This window comes from Staurois parvus, unplaced genomic scaffold (assembly GCF_062004578.1).
Source record: "Staurois parvus isolate SC_StPar_1 unplaced genomic scaffold, SC_StPar_1.0 ptg000006l, whole genome shotgun sequence".
In the NCBI taxonomy this organism is placed as follows: domain Eukaryota; kingdom Metazoa; phylum Chordata; class Amphibia; order Anura; family Ranidae; genus Staurois; species Staurois parvus.
The window spans coordinates 6,554,067-6,572,219 of NW_028317802.1; positions in this window are offsets into that span (position 1 = coordinate 6,554,067).

An 18,153-nucleotide genomic window follows, 5' to 3' on the forward strand; every position below is an offset into this window, starting at 1 on the left:
CCGTGACCTGTGATTCTCTGTCTACTGTTCTGTACTGTTTTGTCCCGTTGTTATTGACCCGGCTTGTCTGACTACGCTATTGTCATTCTCACCAACTACACGCCATTGGCGGCAGCCATTACCGCAGCTGGGGTGTCTCGGGGGCCGCGACCTGGTCCCTGGTTGCGTCAAGTCCATCCCCACCATCAGGGGCCCTGGTGAAGGGCAGCCTGGGACTTAGACTCCGCGCCCTGAGGGACTTCAGTCTGTTGGTGGTGGTTGTCGTCAGCCAGTGCGTTACCCTGCCACTAGGCCTACCTGTCCGTTCCACAGCCCTGCCCTGACATTACACAAGTGCCATGAATCCTGACGGTGCAGGTACGCCTTCACTTCCTATGTTGGTTGCCAGACTGGATCAACAGGATCTCCTGTTGGATCAGTTCGCTCAGGCATTGCAAACTCTGCTGGCACGCACCGCGCACCTTACTCCTGGTGTTATTAGGCCGGTTGTCACTCCGGTGGTCGCTCCCGCTGCTGTTCCGCTTGCTGTGCCTACCGCCGCGGCTGATGCGGCACCCGCGGTGTCCAGAGGTATGACCGGTTCAGCCCCTCTTCCACAGCGCTTTGGGGGTGAGCCGAGTCAGTGTCGTGGGTTCCTTAACCAGGTGGGGATTTACTTTGAATTAATCCCCTACGCTTTTCCGACTGAGAGGTCAAAGGTGGGTTTCCTCATCTCACTACTCTCAGACAAGGCCTTGGCCTGGGCGAATCCCTTATGGGAGAGGAATGACCCCGTGATTCACGAGTTTTCCGGTTTTGTCGATGCCTTCCGTAGGGTATTCGATGTACCGGCTCGCTCCGCCTCGGCTGCCAAGCTGCTCATGTCTATGCATCAGGGTTCACGGACCGTGGCCGAGTACGCCATAGAGTTTCGTACCCTGGCAGCAGAGGTGGGTTGGAACAATGAGGCTCTGGTGGCTGCGTTTTCTCAGGGTCTTTCTGATGGATTGAAGGATGAGATCGCAGCCAAGGAATTGCCTGTGGAGCTGGAAGCACTAATTTCCTTCCTGATCCTGATTGATACCAGGCTCAGGGAGAGGCCTTCACTCAAGGAACGCCTGCGGAGGCCTTCCAATCGACTGGCACCTGCGTTTTCTATCCCACCCATTCCTCCCTCTCCTCCCACGCCTCCTGGGGATAGATTGTCTGGTGGTGAGCCCATGCAGCTGGGGTTTGCTCGCCTTTCCGAGGGAGAGCGAGCCGCTCGGCGTCGGGAGGGTCGCTGCCTGTACTGTGGTCTTGGTGGGCACTTTCGGCAGTCCTGTCCGGTCCGTCCGGGAAACGCTCGCACCTGAGATCCTGTCGGGGACAGATCTTGGGTGGAGTCTCCTCGTCCCCGGCGTTCCGCAGAGATAAGCCACTGATCACCGTTGTCCTCTCTTGGGCAGAGGGCTCGGTGACGGCCCAGGCGTTGGTAGATTCTGGGGCTGGCGGGTTGTTTATGGACAGCTCGTTTGCTGCCCAGCACTCCATTCCCCTGCAGGCTCGAGTTACCCCATTGGTTCTCGAGGCGATAGATGGCAGGCCCCTGCAACCACCGCAGGTTACCCACGAGACTATGCCAGTTGAAGTAGCTATTGGGGCTGTTCACAGGGAGTTGGCCTGTTTCCAGGTGATTTCTTCTCCGCACTATTCGGTGGTTTTGGGGTATCCCTGGCTCCAGATGCACAATCCAACCTTCAATTGGCAAACTGCCGAGATTCTCTCGTGGTCTTCACAGTGTGGGGCCGGGTGCATCCGTGGGCCGGTTAAGGTGTTGTGTGCCTCCTCAGACTCTGCGTTGCCCACTGATTATGGGGAGTACCAGGACGTGTTTGATAAGGTACGCGCTGGTGCCTTACCTGCTCATCGTCCTTACGACTGCGCCATATCCTTGCAACCCGGTGCCACTCCTCCGCGTGGCAGGGTGTATCCTCTCTCGGTTGCGGAGAATAAGGCCATGGAGGAGTACGTTGCGGATGCGCTTTCCCGGGGGCACATTCGTAAGTCTACTTCCCCAGCAGGAGCGGGCTTTTTCTTTGTAAAGAAGAAGGGTGGTGAATTGAGGCCTTGCATCGATTATAGGGGTCTCAATCGAATCACCACTAAGAATGCCTACCCGATTCCCTTGATTACTGAGTTGTTCGACCGCCTTAAGGGGGCAACAGTCTTTACCAAACTTGACCTTAGGGCGGCGTACAACCTCGTACGGATCAAACAGGGGGATGAGTGGAAGACCGCGTTTAACACCAGAACCGGTCACTACGAATACCTGGTGATGCCCTTCGGGTTGTGTAACGCGCCCGCAGTTTTTCAGGAATTCATAAATGATGTCCTTCGTGACTTGTTGCAGCAGTGCGTGGTAGTTTACTTGGATGACATCCTGGTTTACTCTGCCTCCATGGAGTCCCATATCCAGGATGTCAAGCAGGTGCTGCAACGATTACGTGAGAACGAACTTTTTTGTAAACTTGAGAAGTGCGAATTCCATCGATCCCAAGTTGCCTTTTTAGGCTACATCATTTCTGCGGAGGGATTCTCCATGGACCCTCAGAAGGTTTCGGCAGTTCTGCAGTGGCCTCGTCCCAATGGCCTTCGGCCCATTCAGCGCTTTTTGGGTTTTGCCAACTACTATCGGAAATTCATCAGAAATTTCTCCACGCTGGCAAAACCTCTCTCTGACCTAACCAAGAAGGGGAGTAACCCTCACGAGTGGCCATCCGAGGCCATCGTAGCTTTTGAGGCTCTGAAATCCGCCTTCGCTTCGGCTCCGATACTGTCTCATCCCAATCCTGGATTGCCCTTCGTTCTTGAGGTTGATGCATCCGAGACAGGAGTAGGCGCTCTCCTGTCTCAACGTCGGTCGCCCGATGGACCCCTACTTCCCTGTGGGTTCTACTCCAGGAAGCTTTCCTCTGCAGAGTGCAACTACCAGATTGGAGATAGGGAGTTGTTGGCAATCATTCTGGCTCTCAAGGAATGGAGGCACCTGCTCGAGGGCTCCGCAGTTCCGGTCCTCATTCTTACCGATCATAAGAACCTGACTTATCTTTCGGAGGCCAAAAGATTGACACCCCGTCAAGCCAGATGGGCCTTGTTCTTGTCACGGTTCAACTATGTGGTCTCCTATTTGCCTGGTTCCAAGAATGTCAGGGCTGATGCATTATCGCGGCAATACTCTGAGTTGTCCAGGGAGGACTCTGAGCCAACCTCTGTCATACCTCCGGATCATATCCTGGCTGCCATTCGTACCAGTCTGACTTCTCCCCTTGGGGAGCAGATTTTGGCGGCTCAAACTGACGCTCCTCCCGAGAGACCGGAGGGTAGATGTTTTGTACCCGAGGGGTTGCGCACCCGTCTGCTGCGTACCTACCATAACTCCAAAACTGCCGGGCATCCGGGGAGGAACCAGTTGTCTTGGGTCGTCTCTCGGTTGTTCTGGTGGCCAACTCTCCGTGCCGACATCGCCTCTTATGTAGCGGCATGTTCGATCTGTGCCCAGAATAAATCTCCACGGCATCTTCCAATGGGTCTTCTGCAACCCATTCCCAATGGGGAGCGTCCTTGGTCACACCTGGGCATGGACTTTATTGTAGACCTCCCTGTGTCTCGGGGCCATACGGTCATCCTCATGGTCGTCGATCGTTTTTCCAAAATGTGCCATTGTATTCCACTCAGGAAATTACCAACAGCGCAAGAACTGGCCACGGTCTTTTCCAGGGAGATTTTTCGCCTGCATGGGTTGCCCAAGGTGATTGTCTCGGACCGCGGGAGTCAGTTCGTGTCCAGATTCTGGCGCGCCTTCTGCTCCCAGTTGGGCATTAGTCTCTCCTTTTCTTCAGCCTACCACCCGCAGTCCAATGGGGCTGCGGAGCGTTCCAATCAGGCCTTAGAACAATTCCTTCGGTGTTATATCTCGGACCATCAGGACGATTGGGCCGATCTCCTGCCTTGGGCTGAGTTTGCCAGGAACTCAGCGGTCAACTCCTCCTCCGGGATGTCCCCCTTCATGGCCAACTATGGGTACCAACCCGCGGTATTACCTGAGAGGTTCTCACCACAGGACATTCCGGCTGTGGAGGACCATCTTGCTGCCCTGCGTTCTTCATGGGGGCAGATCCAGAGGGCTTTGAGGGACTCGGCTCAGCGTCAGAAGTTCCAGGCTGATCGCAGACGGTTGCCCGCTCCTTCATACCAGGTCGGCGATCGGGTGTGGTTGTCTACTCGTAACCTCAATCTTCGGGTGCCCACACCCAAACTAGCTCCCCGTTTTGTCGGTCCTTTTCGCATTCTCCGCAAGGTGAATCCAGTGGCCTATGCCCTTGCCCTTCCACCTGGGATGCGGATCTCCAATATCTTTCATGTATCACTGTTGAAACCTCTGATCTGCAATCGCTTCACTACCTCTCTGCCTCGGCCCCGTCCCATTCGGGTTGACGGTCATGAGGAGTATGAGGTGAGCCGGATCCTGGACTCTCGATTGGTGCGCGGCCGATTACAGTTCCTGGTTCATTGGCGCGGTTATGGTCCCGAGGAGCGTTCCTGGGTTCCTTCCGCGGATGTCCATGCTCCTGCCCTCCTCCGCGCGTTTCATACCCACTTTCCTCGGAAACCTTTTGTTGAGCCGCGGAGGGGGAGGGGCCCTTGAGGAGGAGGTACTGTCAAGGTCCTACCTTTTCCCAGAGGTTATGTTACTCCATGTGCTAGCATCCATCTTGGATTTCTGCTGAGCATGATGGGAATCTTTTATGCCTTCAGGTCTCTGAGGTCCATCCCCCAGAGGGGTGTGGCTGAGTACATATAAGCCTGGGATCTGCACATGCTCTTTGCACTTGTGTCTTGTGTCTTGGTCTTGCTACAGCTCTGTGTATACGCTCGTGACTCTTCTGGTATTCTGACTCGGCTTGTGACTAAGACCATTCTCTGCGTTTCCCTTTGATCTGACCTTCCGTTGCTGAACCCGGCCCGTGACCTGTGATTCTCTGTCTACTGTTCTGTACTGTTTTGTCCCGTTGTTATTGACCCGGCTTGTCTGACTACGCTATTGTCATTCTCACCAACTACACGCCATTGGCGGCAGCCATTACCGCAGCTGGGGTGTCTCGGGGGCCGCGACCTGGTCCCTGGTTGCGTCAAGTCCATCCCCACCATCAGGGGCCCTGGTGAAGGGCAGCCTGGGACTTAGACTCCGCGCCCTGAGGGACTTCAGTCTGTTGGTGGTGGTTGTCGTCAGCCAGTGCGTTACCCTGCCACTAGGCCTACCTGTCCGTTCCACAGCCCTGCCCTGACAGTTTCGGATTTACGAGGGAAAAGATAGTCACGTGGAGCCCGCCCGGATGCCCAGACTACATGGGGAGCAGTGGCAAGATAGTTTGGGACTTGGTGTCATCATTTCTCTATATGGGGTACCACTTATACGTGGACAATTTTTATTCAAGTGTGCCACTATTTAGATATTTATTCAATCTTGGAACTGGCACTTGTGGCAAAGTGTGACTTAATGTGTGCCCACCATTAGAAGTGGGTGGAAGCAGGGTGGTAGATTCTAATGGTGGGCATACCATACACTTTTTCTGGCAGATTTCTTATCTTTTTTTCATTTTGCCCACAGGCTGCATACAAAAAAAAAGAACATAGCATATACACCCAACAAGGATCAGTGATGTACAGTTACAGTGTAAAAAAAATTAAAAAAATCAAAATAACTTTAAAAAAATACTCGCCCCTCCCATGCACGTACACCTGTGTGCCCAAGCGTTGACCCTGTGTCGGTATGTAAACAGCGGTTGCACTATACATGTGAGGTATCGCCTTGAACGTCAGATCAAGCGTAGTAATTCTAACACTTGACCTCCTCTGTAAATCTAAAATGGTAGCTTTCAAAGGCTTTTAAAGTGTTGCTTATGGATATTAAAAATATATGCAGTTTGTCACCATTGCACAGGGCATGCACAGTTTTAAAGCATGTCATGTTTGGTATCTATTTACTCGGCATACCATCATCTTTTATATCTTACCAAATAATTGGCCAATATATTGTGTTTTTGTGCACTAAAAGTAAAAAAAGTGTATTTTTTTTAAAATTGCTTTTGAAAAAACGCTGCGCGAGTACTATGTGCCATAAAAAATTGTAGTACCCAACATTTTATTCACTAGGGTGTCTGCTTTAAAAAAAATATATAATGTTTGGGGGTTTAAATTAATTTCCTAGCAAAAAATACAGATTTTTTTCATGTGAACAAAAAGTGTCAGAAAAGGCTTGATCTTCAGGTGGTTAGAAGAGTGAGTGATGTGTGGTATAAACTTCTAATGTTGGGCATAAAACGCCCCCACCCCCCAAAATGACCCCTTTTTGGAAAGTAGACACCCCAAACTATCTGCTGAGAGGCATGTTGAATCAATAGAAGAATTTATTTTTTTACCACAAGTTTTTGAAAAATGACAAAAATTGTATTTTTTTTTTTACACAAAATTGTCACTTAAATGATTTACTGCTCACACATGCCATGGGTATATGTGGAATTACTCCCCAAAATACATTCTGCTACTTCTCCTGAGTATAGGGGTACCACATGTGAGAGATGTTTTGGCAGTCTAGCCAAGCACAGGACCCCAAAATCCAATAAGCACCTTCAGGGTTTTAAAGGACTTTATTTCCTCATTACACTTCCAGACTACCTATCACAGTTTTGGAGTCCCTGAAATGCCAGGATAGCACCTAACCCCCCCCAAATGACCCCTTGTTGGAAAGTAGACACCCCAGGGAATTTGATAAGAAGCATGGTAAGTATTTTGCAGATCTCATTGTTGCCACACGTTTTTGGAAAATGAAGAAAAAAAACAAAAACATATTTTTCTATTTTTTTTTATATTTCAAAACCTTGTGAGAAAAAATTAGATCTGCAAAACACTCAGCATGCCTCTTTTAAATTCCTTGGGGTGTCTACTTTCCAGAAAGGGGTCATTTGGGGGGGGGGGGGTTGGTGCTATCCTGGCATGTCAGGACCTTCGAAACTGTGATAGGTATTGAGGAAGTGAAATGAGGAAGTTACGCACTTTCAAACTTTCAAAGTGGTCATTGGATTTCAGGCTCCTGTATGTGGCTAGGCTCCCAAAAAGTCTCACACATGTGGTATCCCCATACTCGGTGGAAGTAGCACAATGTATTTTGGGGTGTAATTCCACATATACCCATGGCTTGTGTGAGAAATAAATCATTTAAATGACAACTTTGTGCAAAAAAAAAACATGTTTTTGGCATTTTCCAGAAACTTGTGGAAAATAAATAAATCTTACATGGACTCAATATGCCTCTCAGCAGATAGCTTAGGGTGTCTACTTTCTAAAAAGGAATCATTTGAGGGTGTTTGTACTATCCTGGTATTTTAGAACCTCAAGAATTTTGATGGGCAGTCAGAAATAAAAGCTATGTAAATTCCATTATCTATGCCATAGTTTGTGGGTGCTATAACTTTCACAAAAAACAATCAATATACACTTACTGGGATTTTTTTTAACCAAAAACATGTAGCAGAATACATTTTGACCTAAATTTATGACAAAAAGGGATCATTTGAGGGTGTTTGTACTATCCTGGTATTTTAGAACCTCAAGAATTTTGATGGGCAGTCAGAAATAAAAGCTATGTAAATTCCATTATCTATGCCATAGTTTGTGGGTGCTATAACTTTCACAAAAAACAATCAATATACACTTACTGGGATTTTTTTTAACCAAAAACATGTAGCAGAATACATTTTGACCTAAATTTATGACAAAATTTTAGTTTTTTTGGATATTTTTTATAACCGAAATGAGAAAATATTGTTTTTTTTTTTAAAAAAAATTTCTTCAAAACTTTTTTTGTTTATAGTGCAAAAATAAAAAGTGCACAGGTAATCAAATACCACCAAAAGAAAGCTCTATTTGTGTGAAAAAAGGACATACATTTCATTTATGTACCGTTTTGCATGACCGCGCAATTGTCCGTTAAACTAGCGCAGCACTGTATAGCAAAAAAAAGGCGTAAATTGCAGTGTCTATACCATAGTTTGTAGACGCTATAACTTTCACACAAAGCAATCAATATACACTTATTGGGATTTTTTTTACCAAAAACATGTAGCAGAATACATTTTGGCCTAAATGTATAACTAACTTTGAGTTTACTATATATTTTTTATAGCTGAAAGTAAAAAATATTGTTTTTCTTCAAAATTTTCGGTCTTTTTTGTTTATAGTGTGAAAAATAAAAAGTGCACAGGTGATCAAATACCACCAAAAGAAAGCTCTATTTGTGTAAAAAAAGGACATAAATTTTGTTTGGGTGCAGCATTGCATGACCGCGCAATTATCAGTTGAATTAGTGCAGCGCCGAGTAGCAAAAAAGAGGCCTGGTCGTTAAGGGGTGTAAATCCTCAGGAGTGCAAGTAGGTAATTACAAAAAGGTTATAACTGTGGGGGATGCGCTGATGGAGTAACTAACAGTACAGTTGTTAATTGGAGGCATGGTAGTGTTTTCTAAATAGAAGGGTTTTCAGCGGTAGTCTAAAAGTGGACAGAGTTGGAGATAGGTGGACAGGTTGGCGTAGGGAGTTCCATAGGATGGGAGAGGCTCGGGAGAAGTCCTGCTAGTGAGCAGGGGGGGAGGTGACAAAGAAGCTAGATACCATTCTTAAACAAATGGTGTATGGACTGCATGATTTTTGGAATAGAAGAAAGTGGGTAGTCCCGGCGATAGTTTCTGTCACATTCACATGTGGGGTGGAAAAACATAGGGTTATGACTATATTTTTTGATCCATGGATTTATGGTGAGACTTTAACCACTTCCTGCCTGTTGGACAGTATATGGAGCCCAGGATTGAAACTGACCATAGAGATGAAGGAGGAACTGACATTCCCCAATCATTTATATGGTCTATGAAATGAAGCAATAAGGATTTTGTTGTTTATAAGCCATTGGTGGCTTGAAACAGCATCTGATCAAACTGATCTCAGTTTGATCAGATGCTTTTAAGGGCAGAAGAGAGATCTGGGGGTCTAATAGACCCCAGGGGTCTCAGTAAAGACCACCTGCCACTGCCAATTCTATCACAAGGGATGTTGTTCAAAGTGTAAAGTATAATATTTAACCTGTTTTGAACACTGGGCATGCTGCACACCCTAAATAACATTCAAGATGCAGGACATAAGTAGTATGTCCTGTCCTTTTCCCCCACCGCTATACCCCAATTATCACTTGTTCCCCCATTCCCACAATTCTTTTGTTGGGTAAATACAGCAGCAGTAGAAAATGCAGATGTTAAAAAAAAAACATTTTTTCTTTTGTATCTAATCTTTTTTTCATCTGCAGATCATGGCATCTTTGATGTCAGATAAAGTGTTACTAAACCCACAGCAGTAAAATCAGTCTGTGTATGCAGTAACACATGCTTGTTATACTCACTGTGGAACCTAAGGGGTGGTTAACCTCTGCACTGTGTAAAAACGCTGTTTTATTTTGACTTCTCTGATCCTCCCCTTCTTCCAGTGTCTCCTGATAGGACATATCCTGTGGAGGCACATGCTGAGTTCAGTGTGTATTGCTAGAGGTTTTTTCTTTCCTTGGGAGAGTGCTTGTGATCAGAACAGGGCCAATCAGCACTGTCCAGACAGAGGTCAGGGGTTCTGCATCCTCCTAGAGCAAAATGAAAACTTCTCCTACATGCTTTAACCAGCACTTGGCTGGACACTAATAGAAGTCACAAGACTGCACTAACTGCTGATGAGAAAAGGTATTTAGCAGTTTATAGTTACTAAATTAATTGCACTTCCATGTTGTGTGTACTGTGGGAGACCAGATATAGTGAATGCAGGGTCCTGGGTTTAGTAACACTTTAAAGCCTTAAGCTGGGCATACTGTAGATGGATCAAAATTCGACCGATTCAGCAGGGACTGGCCAAATTTCAATCCATCAATAGCCATTCCCATTTGAGAGCAGTCAATCTAAGAAATGACTAATCTTGAACAGGCTTGTTGGAAATTTTTCTTTTGATCAGTACTGCAGCCAATCAGCTACAGTGCTGATCAGTGTATTCTGATAGCAGAGGAGTCCTGCTATCAGAATAAAATTACGCAGTGCCTGATATGTGTATGGCCAGCTTTAGCTTAGTCAAAAAGGTTTTTAAGAAAATCAGCACAATGGACATTATTCATAGTTAATGTGATGTGTCCATTGTGTTGCTGGCTGTTGATTTAGTAATCCGTAATCTTCCAGTGCTGGGTGTTTGTAAGGGAATCCCAGTGAGACGATTGGCAAATAGAAGTACGCATGCTCAAAGAAATGCGCGATCGCGCACACGCATGCGCACACGCACGGTGAAGATTGGCACCAGACGGACTATTTAAAAGGTGCCTCTACCGGTGCTGAGTGCTGACTGGTCCCCGTTTCCAGCTCGTTCCTGTGTGATTTCCTTGTTGCTGACCTGGCTTGTTCCTGACCTGACTCTGTTTACTCTCCTGCTTGATACTTGTTCCTGACTTCGGCTCTGCTCCTGACTTTGGCTTGCTTATGATTTGGTACCTCGCTGTCCGCCCATTAATGACCCTGGCTATTCCTATGACATTGCTCCTGTCTCCCATCCCAGCTTCCTGTCTTACTCTGGTGCACACCTGGCGACCTACCATACCAGCTCTGCATATCACTACTGTTCCTGAATTGGAGGTTCATCAGTCTTTCAAAGTCTCCAGCTGCAAGAGCTGCAAACAACATCTGCTGGCGCTCTTGTTCCCCTGGTCCCTAGACACCCTCTGTTCCAGTGGGGTCAGGGCTAGTGACACAAGTGAGGCCGACCTCGTCATTTCAGTCTCCAATCAGGTACGTGACAGTGTTTAATAAAGCCAAAGGGACTAGTCATATGCACTCACCAAGAATGCAGACTATGCCCCTCACTTTCTTTACCCGCTCCTCCTCTATTGCATGATCTTGATTTATAAATCACAGTTTTATTCATGGATACTGTAGTACAGCTTCTATGGATAGATAAGGGATGGAAATGGTGGATATAACTGGCAATCTTGATGAACCTCTCAGCTCTAATATCACCCGAGACTAAACCATAACAGGCCACATGCACTGAATTATAAAAACAGTATAGAGGTCCTCCTTGACATCTTTGCCAAACCCTTATCCTGAAAAAAAGTAAAAACAAGAAAAAAAGGCTGTGCTGCTGTTGGAAAATGTTGCTTCCTGGTAAAATGTTATAAGAAGGACTGGATTTACTGTAGCGAGGTATGAAATGTTACCAACTAATACATGTAAATTAATTTTAAATGCCCTTCAATCTACTTCTTTGATAGATATTATTATGTTAGACCCAGCTATGAGTCAATAATATAACTACCTATATTCTACATAACTACTGTATATACTGTAGTATGAAAGAGTAACCAGTGTAAAATTATAAATAAATATCATATTCTTAAAATTTGTTTGCATCCTTAAATTAACGGAATAATGAGTATAAGCAAGATTGAGTGTCAAAGCATGCGTAATTTGCAGCTATCATTATATTGTAACTAATTACATTTTATAAACAAGATATTACTCTTTACATTCATTTAAGGCATCATTAATTTTTTATCATATCATGAAAGATATTTTACTTTAAGATGCGCTAGATTCTTGGAAACATGATTTAACCCCTCACCATCAACATAAAAAAAACATTTTCCACTGTGCAAATTGCACTCTAATTCATGATATGCTATTTTTTGAGTTTTTGTCACTTAAAGTAGAACTACTCTGCATCTAAGCACCACAAACCAAAAACACTATTAAGTTAATTTTCAATATTCAGATCAAACTCACCCATCAATCCCTGTCTCCAGGCTTTATTTTGAGAAATTACTTTGAAAGTGTTTTTCAAAGTAATTTCTCAAAATAAAGCCTGGAGACAGGGATTGATGGGTGAGTTTGATCTGAATATTGAAAATTAACTTAGGCTAGCATTTCTAGCCATGGCCATCTTGCATAAGGGCTGATGATTCATGTAGAATTTACTTACTGGAATCCATCTGCCCTTACCTCAGGCACACAGACAGCAGGTTGTGATTAGCTGATATAACCCCTCCTCCCCTTCTGAAGACTCCTGGGATGTATGACATCATTTGCCTAGAGCTGAATGAAGAAATGTAAAATAAAATTTGAAAACTATATGCTATACTTTTCTTTCTATTTACTAATGCTAGCAGCATAAGGATGAAAAGTAGTCAATGTTAATTGAGAGAGTGAAGTTCTGCTTGAATTTGATTGGCTTGCTTAAAAGTTTAAATCTAGCAATGCACTGCAATTGCAGACAGCAAATACTCAACTCCCCTGCCGCCCATTTCTCTTCCCTCTCCTCCATTTCAAAGCTGCAGCATTGTAAAGCCACCTAAATATTCAACACTTTTGGGAATGATGGATGTCTGAGTTCAAGTCTGTGTGCCACACCACATACTAGTTACTTCCTCCCACCTCCTACATCACGTCAGTGACATAGTGGTTGGAAGAAAGGACCAGGGCATAGTGAGGGAGACTCCTGGAAGTGCCAAATGCCAAAAAGAAGCTGCAGCACTGAAACAGAGTTGAGGTAGGAAAAATTTCTGGACAATGAGTATGTGCTATCTTCTACTGCAGGGTATTGCTGGATTTAGCAGACCTGACAGGGTCCCCTAAAAGCAAAACTCTGCTCAGACCATGGAAAGCCTTGAGGGTAGCAATGAGTAATATTTCTCCTTGGTGAACTCTTCATAGCAGTGTTACAGCACAGAGGGGTTTCCTCCATTTCAGTTTCCTCCAGGAGAGCTCTGCTTTATCATCAGTGGTCTCCTAATTTTTAAGAAGACTTTGATGAAAACTCCCTTGGCCACTCTCATGATGTACTGTATATACATATAGAAAATTATATAGCTTAATCGCAGTGTCAGAAGGTGTTTCACAAAATAAATAAATAAATGAAAGCATAAATAGGAAAACAAAATGTGGTTTCCCTTAATATTCCAACCATACTCTTATCCAGGCATGCAGAATGCCTGGGTGGCCAGAAAAGGGAGGTCAGGGAGCATGACCCCCTTCCCTATCTTGTACCAGACCAACCAAATGCCTATCAATGTTGGAGGGGCTACCTTGCAAGAGGGGTGTGGTTACAATGTTGAGGGACAAGAGCTTCTTCCCCATCTCTAGGGCCACAACAAAGAGGTGGGAGTAATATGTGAAAGCTAAAAGCCCTCTTTATAATAAAGGGCCACTGAGATGGCATCCCTCTCTCAGGGGAATAAGTACATAGTTGCATTAATACTCCTAACCCATTTCCACAAAGAGTTAAAAGTAATAACACACACATATAACTGAAATAAAATGCAAACACACAAGGAAATGTCTATGTTTTTAGCTGCAAAACTGTTCTAGACTCTAGATCAGGAATTCTCAACCAGGGTTCCTCCAGTGGTTGCTAGGGGTTACTTGCTCTGTGTCTGATTTACCTCCCATTTGATGGTGCTTGCACAGTTCTGGGGCCAGTGCCACTTGAACGAGCCAACTCCATGACATCACTAAAAGGCCCATTTTATATGGGGTGGACTCCTAATAGATCAGCAAGATCTGTCTGCTAATCCCCTGCTGTTCAGAGTAGAGTGAGCAGATGACAGGTCCATGTCCACTTAGTTTATGCAGAGCAGACATAGACAGAGCCTGTGCTGCTCTATGGACCAGCGGGTGTAAATGGACTCCACTGTCCGTTTACACCCAACTGCCATCCAATCCGATCCACCAAGATGGAAGGGAACAGATCCCCTTCCTTTTTTTTAGAGAACTTGATCTGATTGGAGGTAGATGGGTGTAAACAGACACAAGTCATTTTACACCTGCTGGTACATAGGAGTTTTTGGCGGGTCCGATCAGGTCCATCTAAAAAACTGACAGGTGGACTAAATCAGACCCTTCATATGAAAGGGGCCTAAGGGTGGCATTCTGACCACAACTGTAATGCCATTGTAGTGGCATTCTTCCTACTGGCCATCAATGTAAGGAACATTTTTCTCACTGACTGCCAATGAATTGACTTAACAGGGGTTTCCATGGACATGAAAATGATTTTAGGGTTCCTCTTGCGTAAAACGGTTTAAAAAGGATGCTCTAGATTCTATGGGGTATTGGACTTGGCTTTTCAAATTTCTTTTTTTGGCTTTCCTTATTCAATAAACTCAAATGCTAATTTAAAGATACATTTTACATGGTGGGGTTTTTAAAGCACAACAAAACCGTTCTCTTAAAATATATACTTTATTTTTACATACATATTAAAAAAAAAATTTTTTGACATCAAATTACAGATTCAGATTCTCAGAAAGCTCAACGTGTTTCTTGGATTTTATCCACTTCATCAGGAGTTAGAGATGATTACCACTAAAAGTGAAAGAACATATATATTGCATTAACCTCCCTAGCAGTATTCCCGAGTGTAGCTCGGGGTAAAATTTCAGTACCAAAAGCGGTAACCCCAAGCTACACTCGGGCTTACCATGCGGCGTTGCTCAGGGATTCCCTGCAGCACTTACCTTGTCCTTCGCTCCTGCAATGTCCCCACTGCAGCGTCCCCGGCCATCTCCTCCGGCCGATGCCGGCATGCGGCTTCCATGTTCCGGTCCCTGCAAGCGTCGGGACGTACAGGACGTACGGAGGCCGGAGCCGGCGGCAAATTTAAAAATTTTAGAAACTGTCATTTTCTAAAAAAACAAATATGACAGAGTAAAACATTACTGTTTCAAACCATTTCACATACATTTTGTCCCTACTGCTTTGTCCTGTGCCCTGCCTGCATTTTTACTGTTCTTTCTGCCTGGAAACTTAGAAAAGTCCATGGCATCCAAAAAGCGTCCCTTTAGGTCAAAAGTGGTTTTAGACCAGCTAGAGAACAGCGATAGTAAACTAGAACGACTTGCAGAATTGAGTGATAATGATTCGTGGGGAAATTCGTCATCAGACACTGAAAACGATTCTGCGACTTTGCTCAGCGATGTGCGAACTTGGCGCTATATTTAAAATTTCAGTGTTTTTGGTTTGATTATATTATTGAATTAAAGTTATTATTATTATATTATTATTTTTTATGAATATTTTTTAAATTATTATTTATGATTTCGGGTTTCAAGTTTTATCCTACCTGGAATGTTTACTAGACTCTTGTTCGGACAGATTTCAGTGAGTTATTCCTAAAAATGACAGGCCTACAATAAAAAAAATACATATTTCCATGCAAAAAAATGTACCGCTTTCAGCACAGAAATATGGACATAATCATACCGCTAGGGAGGTTAACACATATTATTATGTAGCACACCCTTGGGTGATGCTTGGCTAGATATATAGGTTCAGCTCCCACCTGAATCTGGTGACACCTCCGAATATACCAAGAACACTTCGACACTCTGAGAATATTTTTTATGGGTTTTATTGAAGAAGACAAACCCTGAAAAAAGAACTAGCTGATTTAACACAGGTAATGTACATAAAACACAGATACCACTTTGCATAACACAGTTAGTAAGAAGTCACAATTCACTCGCCAAAGACTCCACAAACTTGACTAGTATCACACTGACTAGGGTGACATATGAGAGTGACATTGACACACGAAACAATAACTGTTAATGAGATTTAGCAGCTTAATGACATTTACTATAGCAGTGCTATCTAAAGCAGAAATGTCCTACCTAACCACTGGCCAGTGGGATGAAACTTAAAGTCTCTCAACGTTGGGGCCCTTTAATCAATGGAAGAGCGCTCACTCTCTGCATGGGAGAGTATTTGTAATCCAGGGGTAGCAGGATAGCACAGTCTCCTTTAAGCAGAATCTTCCAGTGAACATTGCAATAGAAAGAAACAACACTTCCACAAAATCTTTACCATACAGGTGAAATCCTGATATACTGACACTTGCTCAGTATATTCAAAGCAGCAAGCTTCTGTGGGGACTTGAAACTAAACACACTCTTCAGCCACAGCACAAGTCTTGAGGAGACAATCACCAGTAATATACAGAGACAGAGTTCTCTCATCAATCAGCAACAGGAATAGCTAATTCTGAGCAGCTTGGACTTTCCAAGATCTGTGTCACTCTGAGAATTAGAGAGCAGGCTTTCTCATGACCATTCTCCAGAGATGAACAGCAAATGCAGCAATATCAAAATCCCCTTTCATCACAGAGTACTCACTGTTTCTGGATTGTCCTCTAGATAACATTAGACAGTAGTAGAAATCCTCTCTCTTTCAGCAGCTCCAGACTTTGAGAGACACATGCACTTGAGTGGCTGTAATCCTGAGTGTCAGGCAGGACAATCCTTGATTTGCACACTGTCCTGCAACAATTCCTCTGCTACACACTCTCAGCCCAGCCCATGGGCTCTAGCAGCACAGAGAGTGAGACTCTGTGACTTTACAGCAGGAGCCCTTGCTCCATGCGGTCTCCTGAAAATGTCTGCCTCTCCGCATGTGCTTCTTCTTCCTTTTTCCTCTCTCCTTTCCTCCACAGCCAATCATACGTTCAGCTGCAACAGTGCTGCTATGGGTGGATCCTTCTCAGCTGTAGCAACAACCAATCAGAGCACAGTCTTGCTTTTCCTGTCTGTCACTCACAAAGAGAGAAAAGAAAAAAAAATGCTTTTCAACTGCTGTTTAAGATATAAAGCAACCAGCACATCTCTACAATTATATTCTGTCTATTATGTATCTATGTTTTTTTATTTCCACTTAGAATATGTCCAAAAGAAAAAAAAACACAGAGGAAGAGTCAATACCAGAGGCTCTGATAGAGAGGCACATATATATGTGGGAATCCCACTAAGGTGGTTGCAAAGAGACAATACAAAGCCATATTGGTAGATTATTCAATACACTTGATTAAATGGACAAGCCATATGTTGTTGGATTCATCTGCAATGTATAATAACTTATGGCTTTTTTATTTTTCTTTGATTTATTTACTCAATAACTAGATCAACTTATCCAAGAATATTTCCTTCAAGATTGAAAATAAAACAGAATCCCAAAGGGTATCCAAACTATTAACTACTCTATTTCATATATGTGAGACTTAAAAGTCACTGCACGAGCAAGCAGGGCAAAATTAAAAAAGATTTCACCTACCACAGGTGCCTCATAGTTGTTGCATCTATAATCTGACTTTAGGAGTATCTCCACGAGCTTGCTCCCTGTTCACCCTTGGAATGGTTAGATTGTTGTCCAAATGCTGAGGCTATCACCTCGAATGTGCCTCCCTTATATATGATGGTGCCCCTGTGAGGACTGGTCCTGGATAATCCAAGATGGCCGACGAAGCATCACTGTGAAGTGCGCATGCGTGCACACCCACAATGGCCGACTTGTCTCAGCGGCCTGGGCACTGGAGGTGTGCATGCGCCATCCCAAATAAGTATGCATGCCCAACACACTGCCCACAATAAAGATGTATTCAACCTCAGCCTCCTACTAGCCTATATAGGCGTTCGGCTCTGGTGCATCAGACCAATACCTCCAGCAGAGTTCACCCTATAGAAAAATTTAAAGAATGGAGCATATTAAATCACAGAACATCTGGTGGAACACAATAATTCACTATGATTAATATTCTTTTATGGTTACACAACACTTTATCATTTTAACTTTATAAGGCACTATCAATACAATATGAATATCAGAGTTCCAGATTACCAATGTAAATCATTTTCAAATTTGTAGAATTATCCCCATTATAAACATCATCTTTACTATATTATAAAATGATTTAAAACTGATCACATTGTTTAGGCCTGGCGGACTCGTAGCCTTAAGGTGGTGGATCCATCTAGTTTTACATTGCTAGACTCGCCTGTCAGAATCGCCTCTCCTTTCATCTTAATATTCCCTGTCTATTGCCATAAAGGACATGACCCGAGTGTCATAATTATGGAGAAGGCCTATATGCTGGCCTATGGGTGAGACAGTTTCGCCATTAGATATATAATATACATGATCATGGATCCTTTTGTGGAATGGTTGTTTAGTTTTCCCTACATAGAATGCTTGAGATACACTATACTAGTAATTTTACAATCTACATAGTGCCTTGCTTTAAA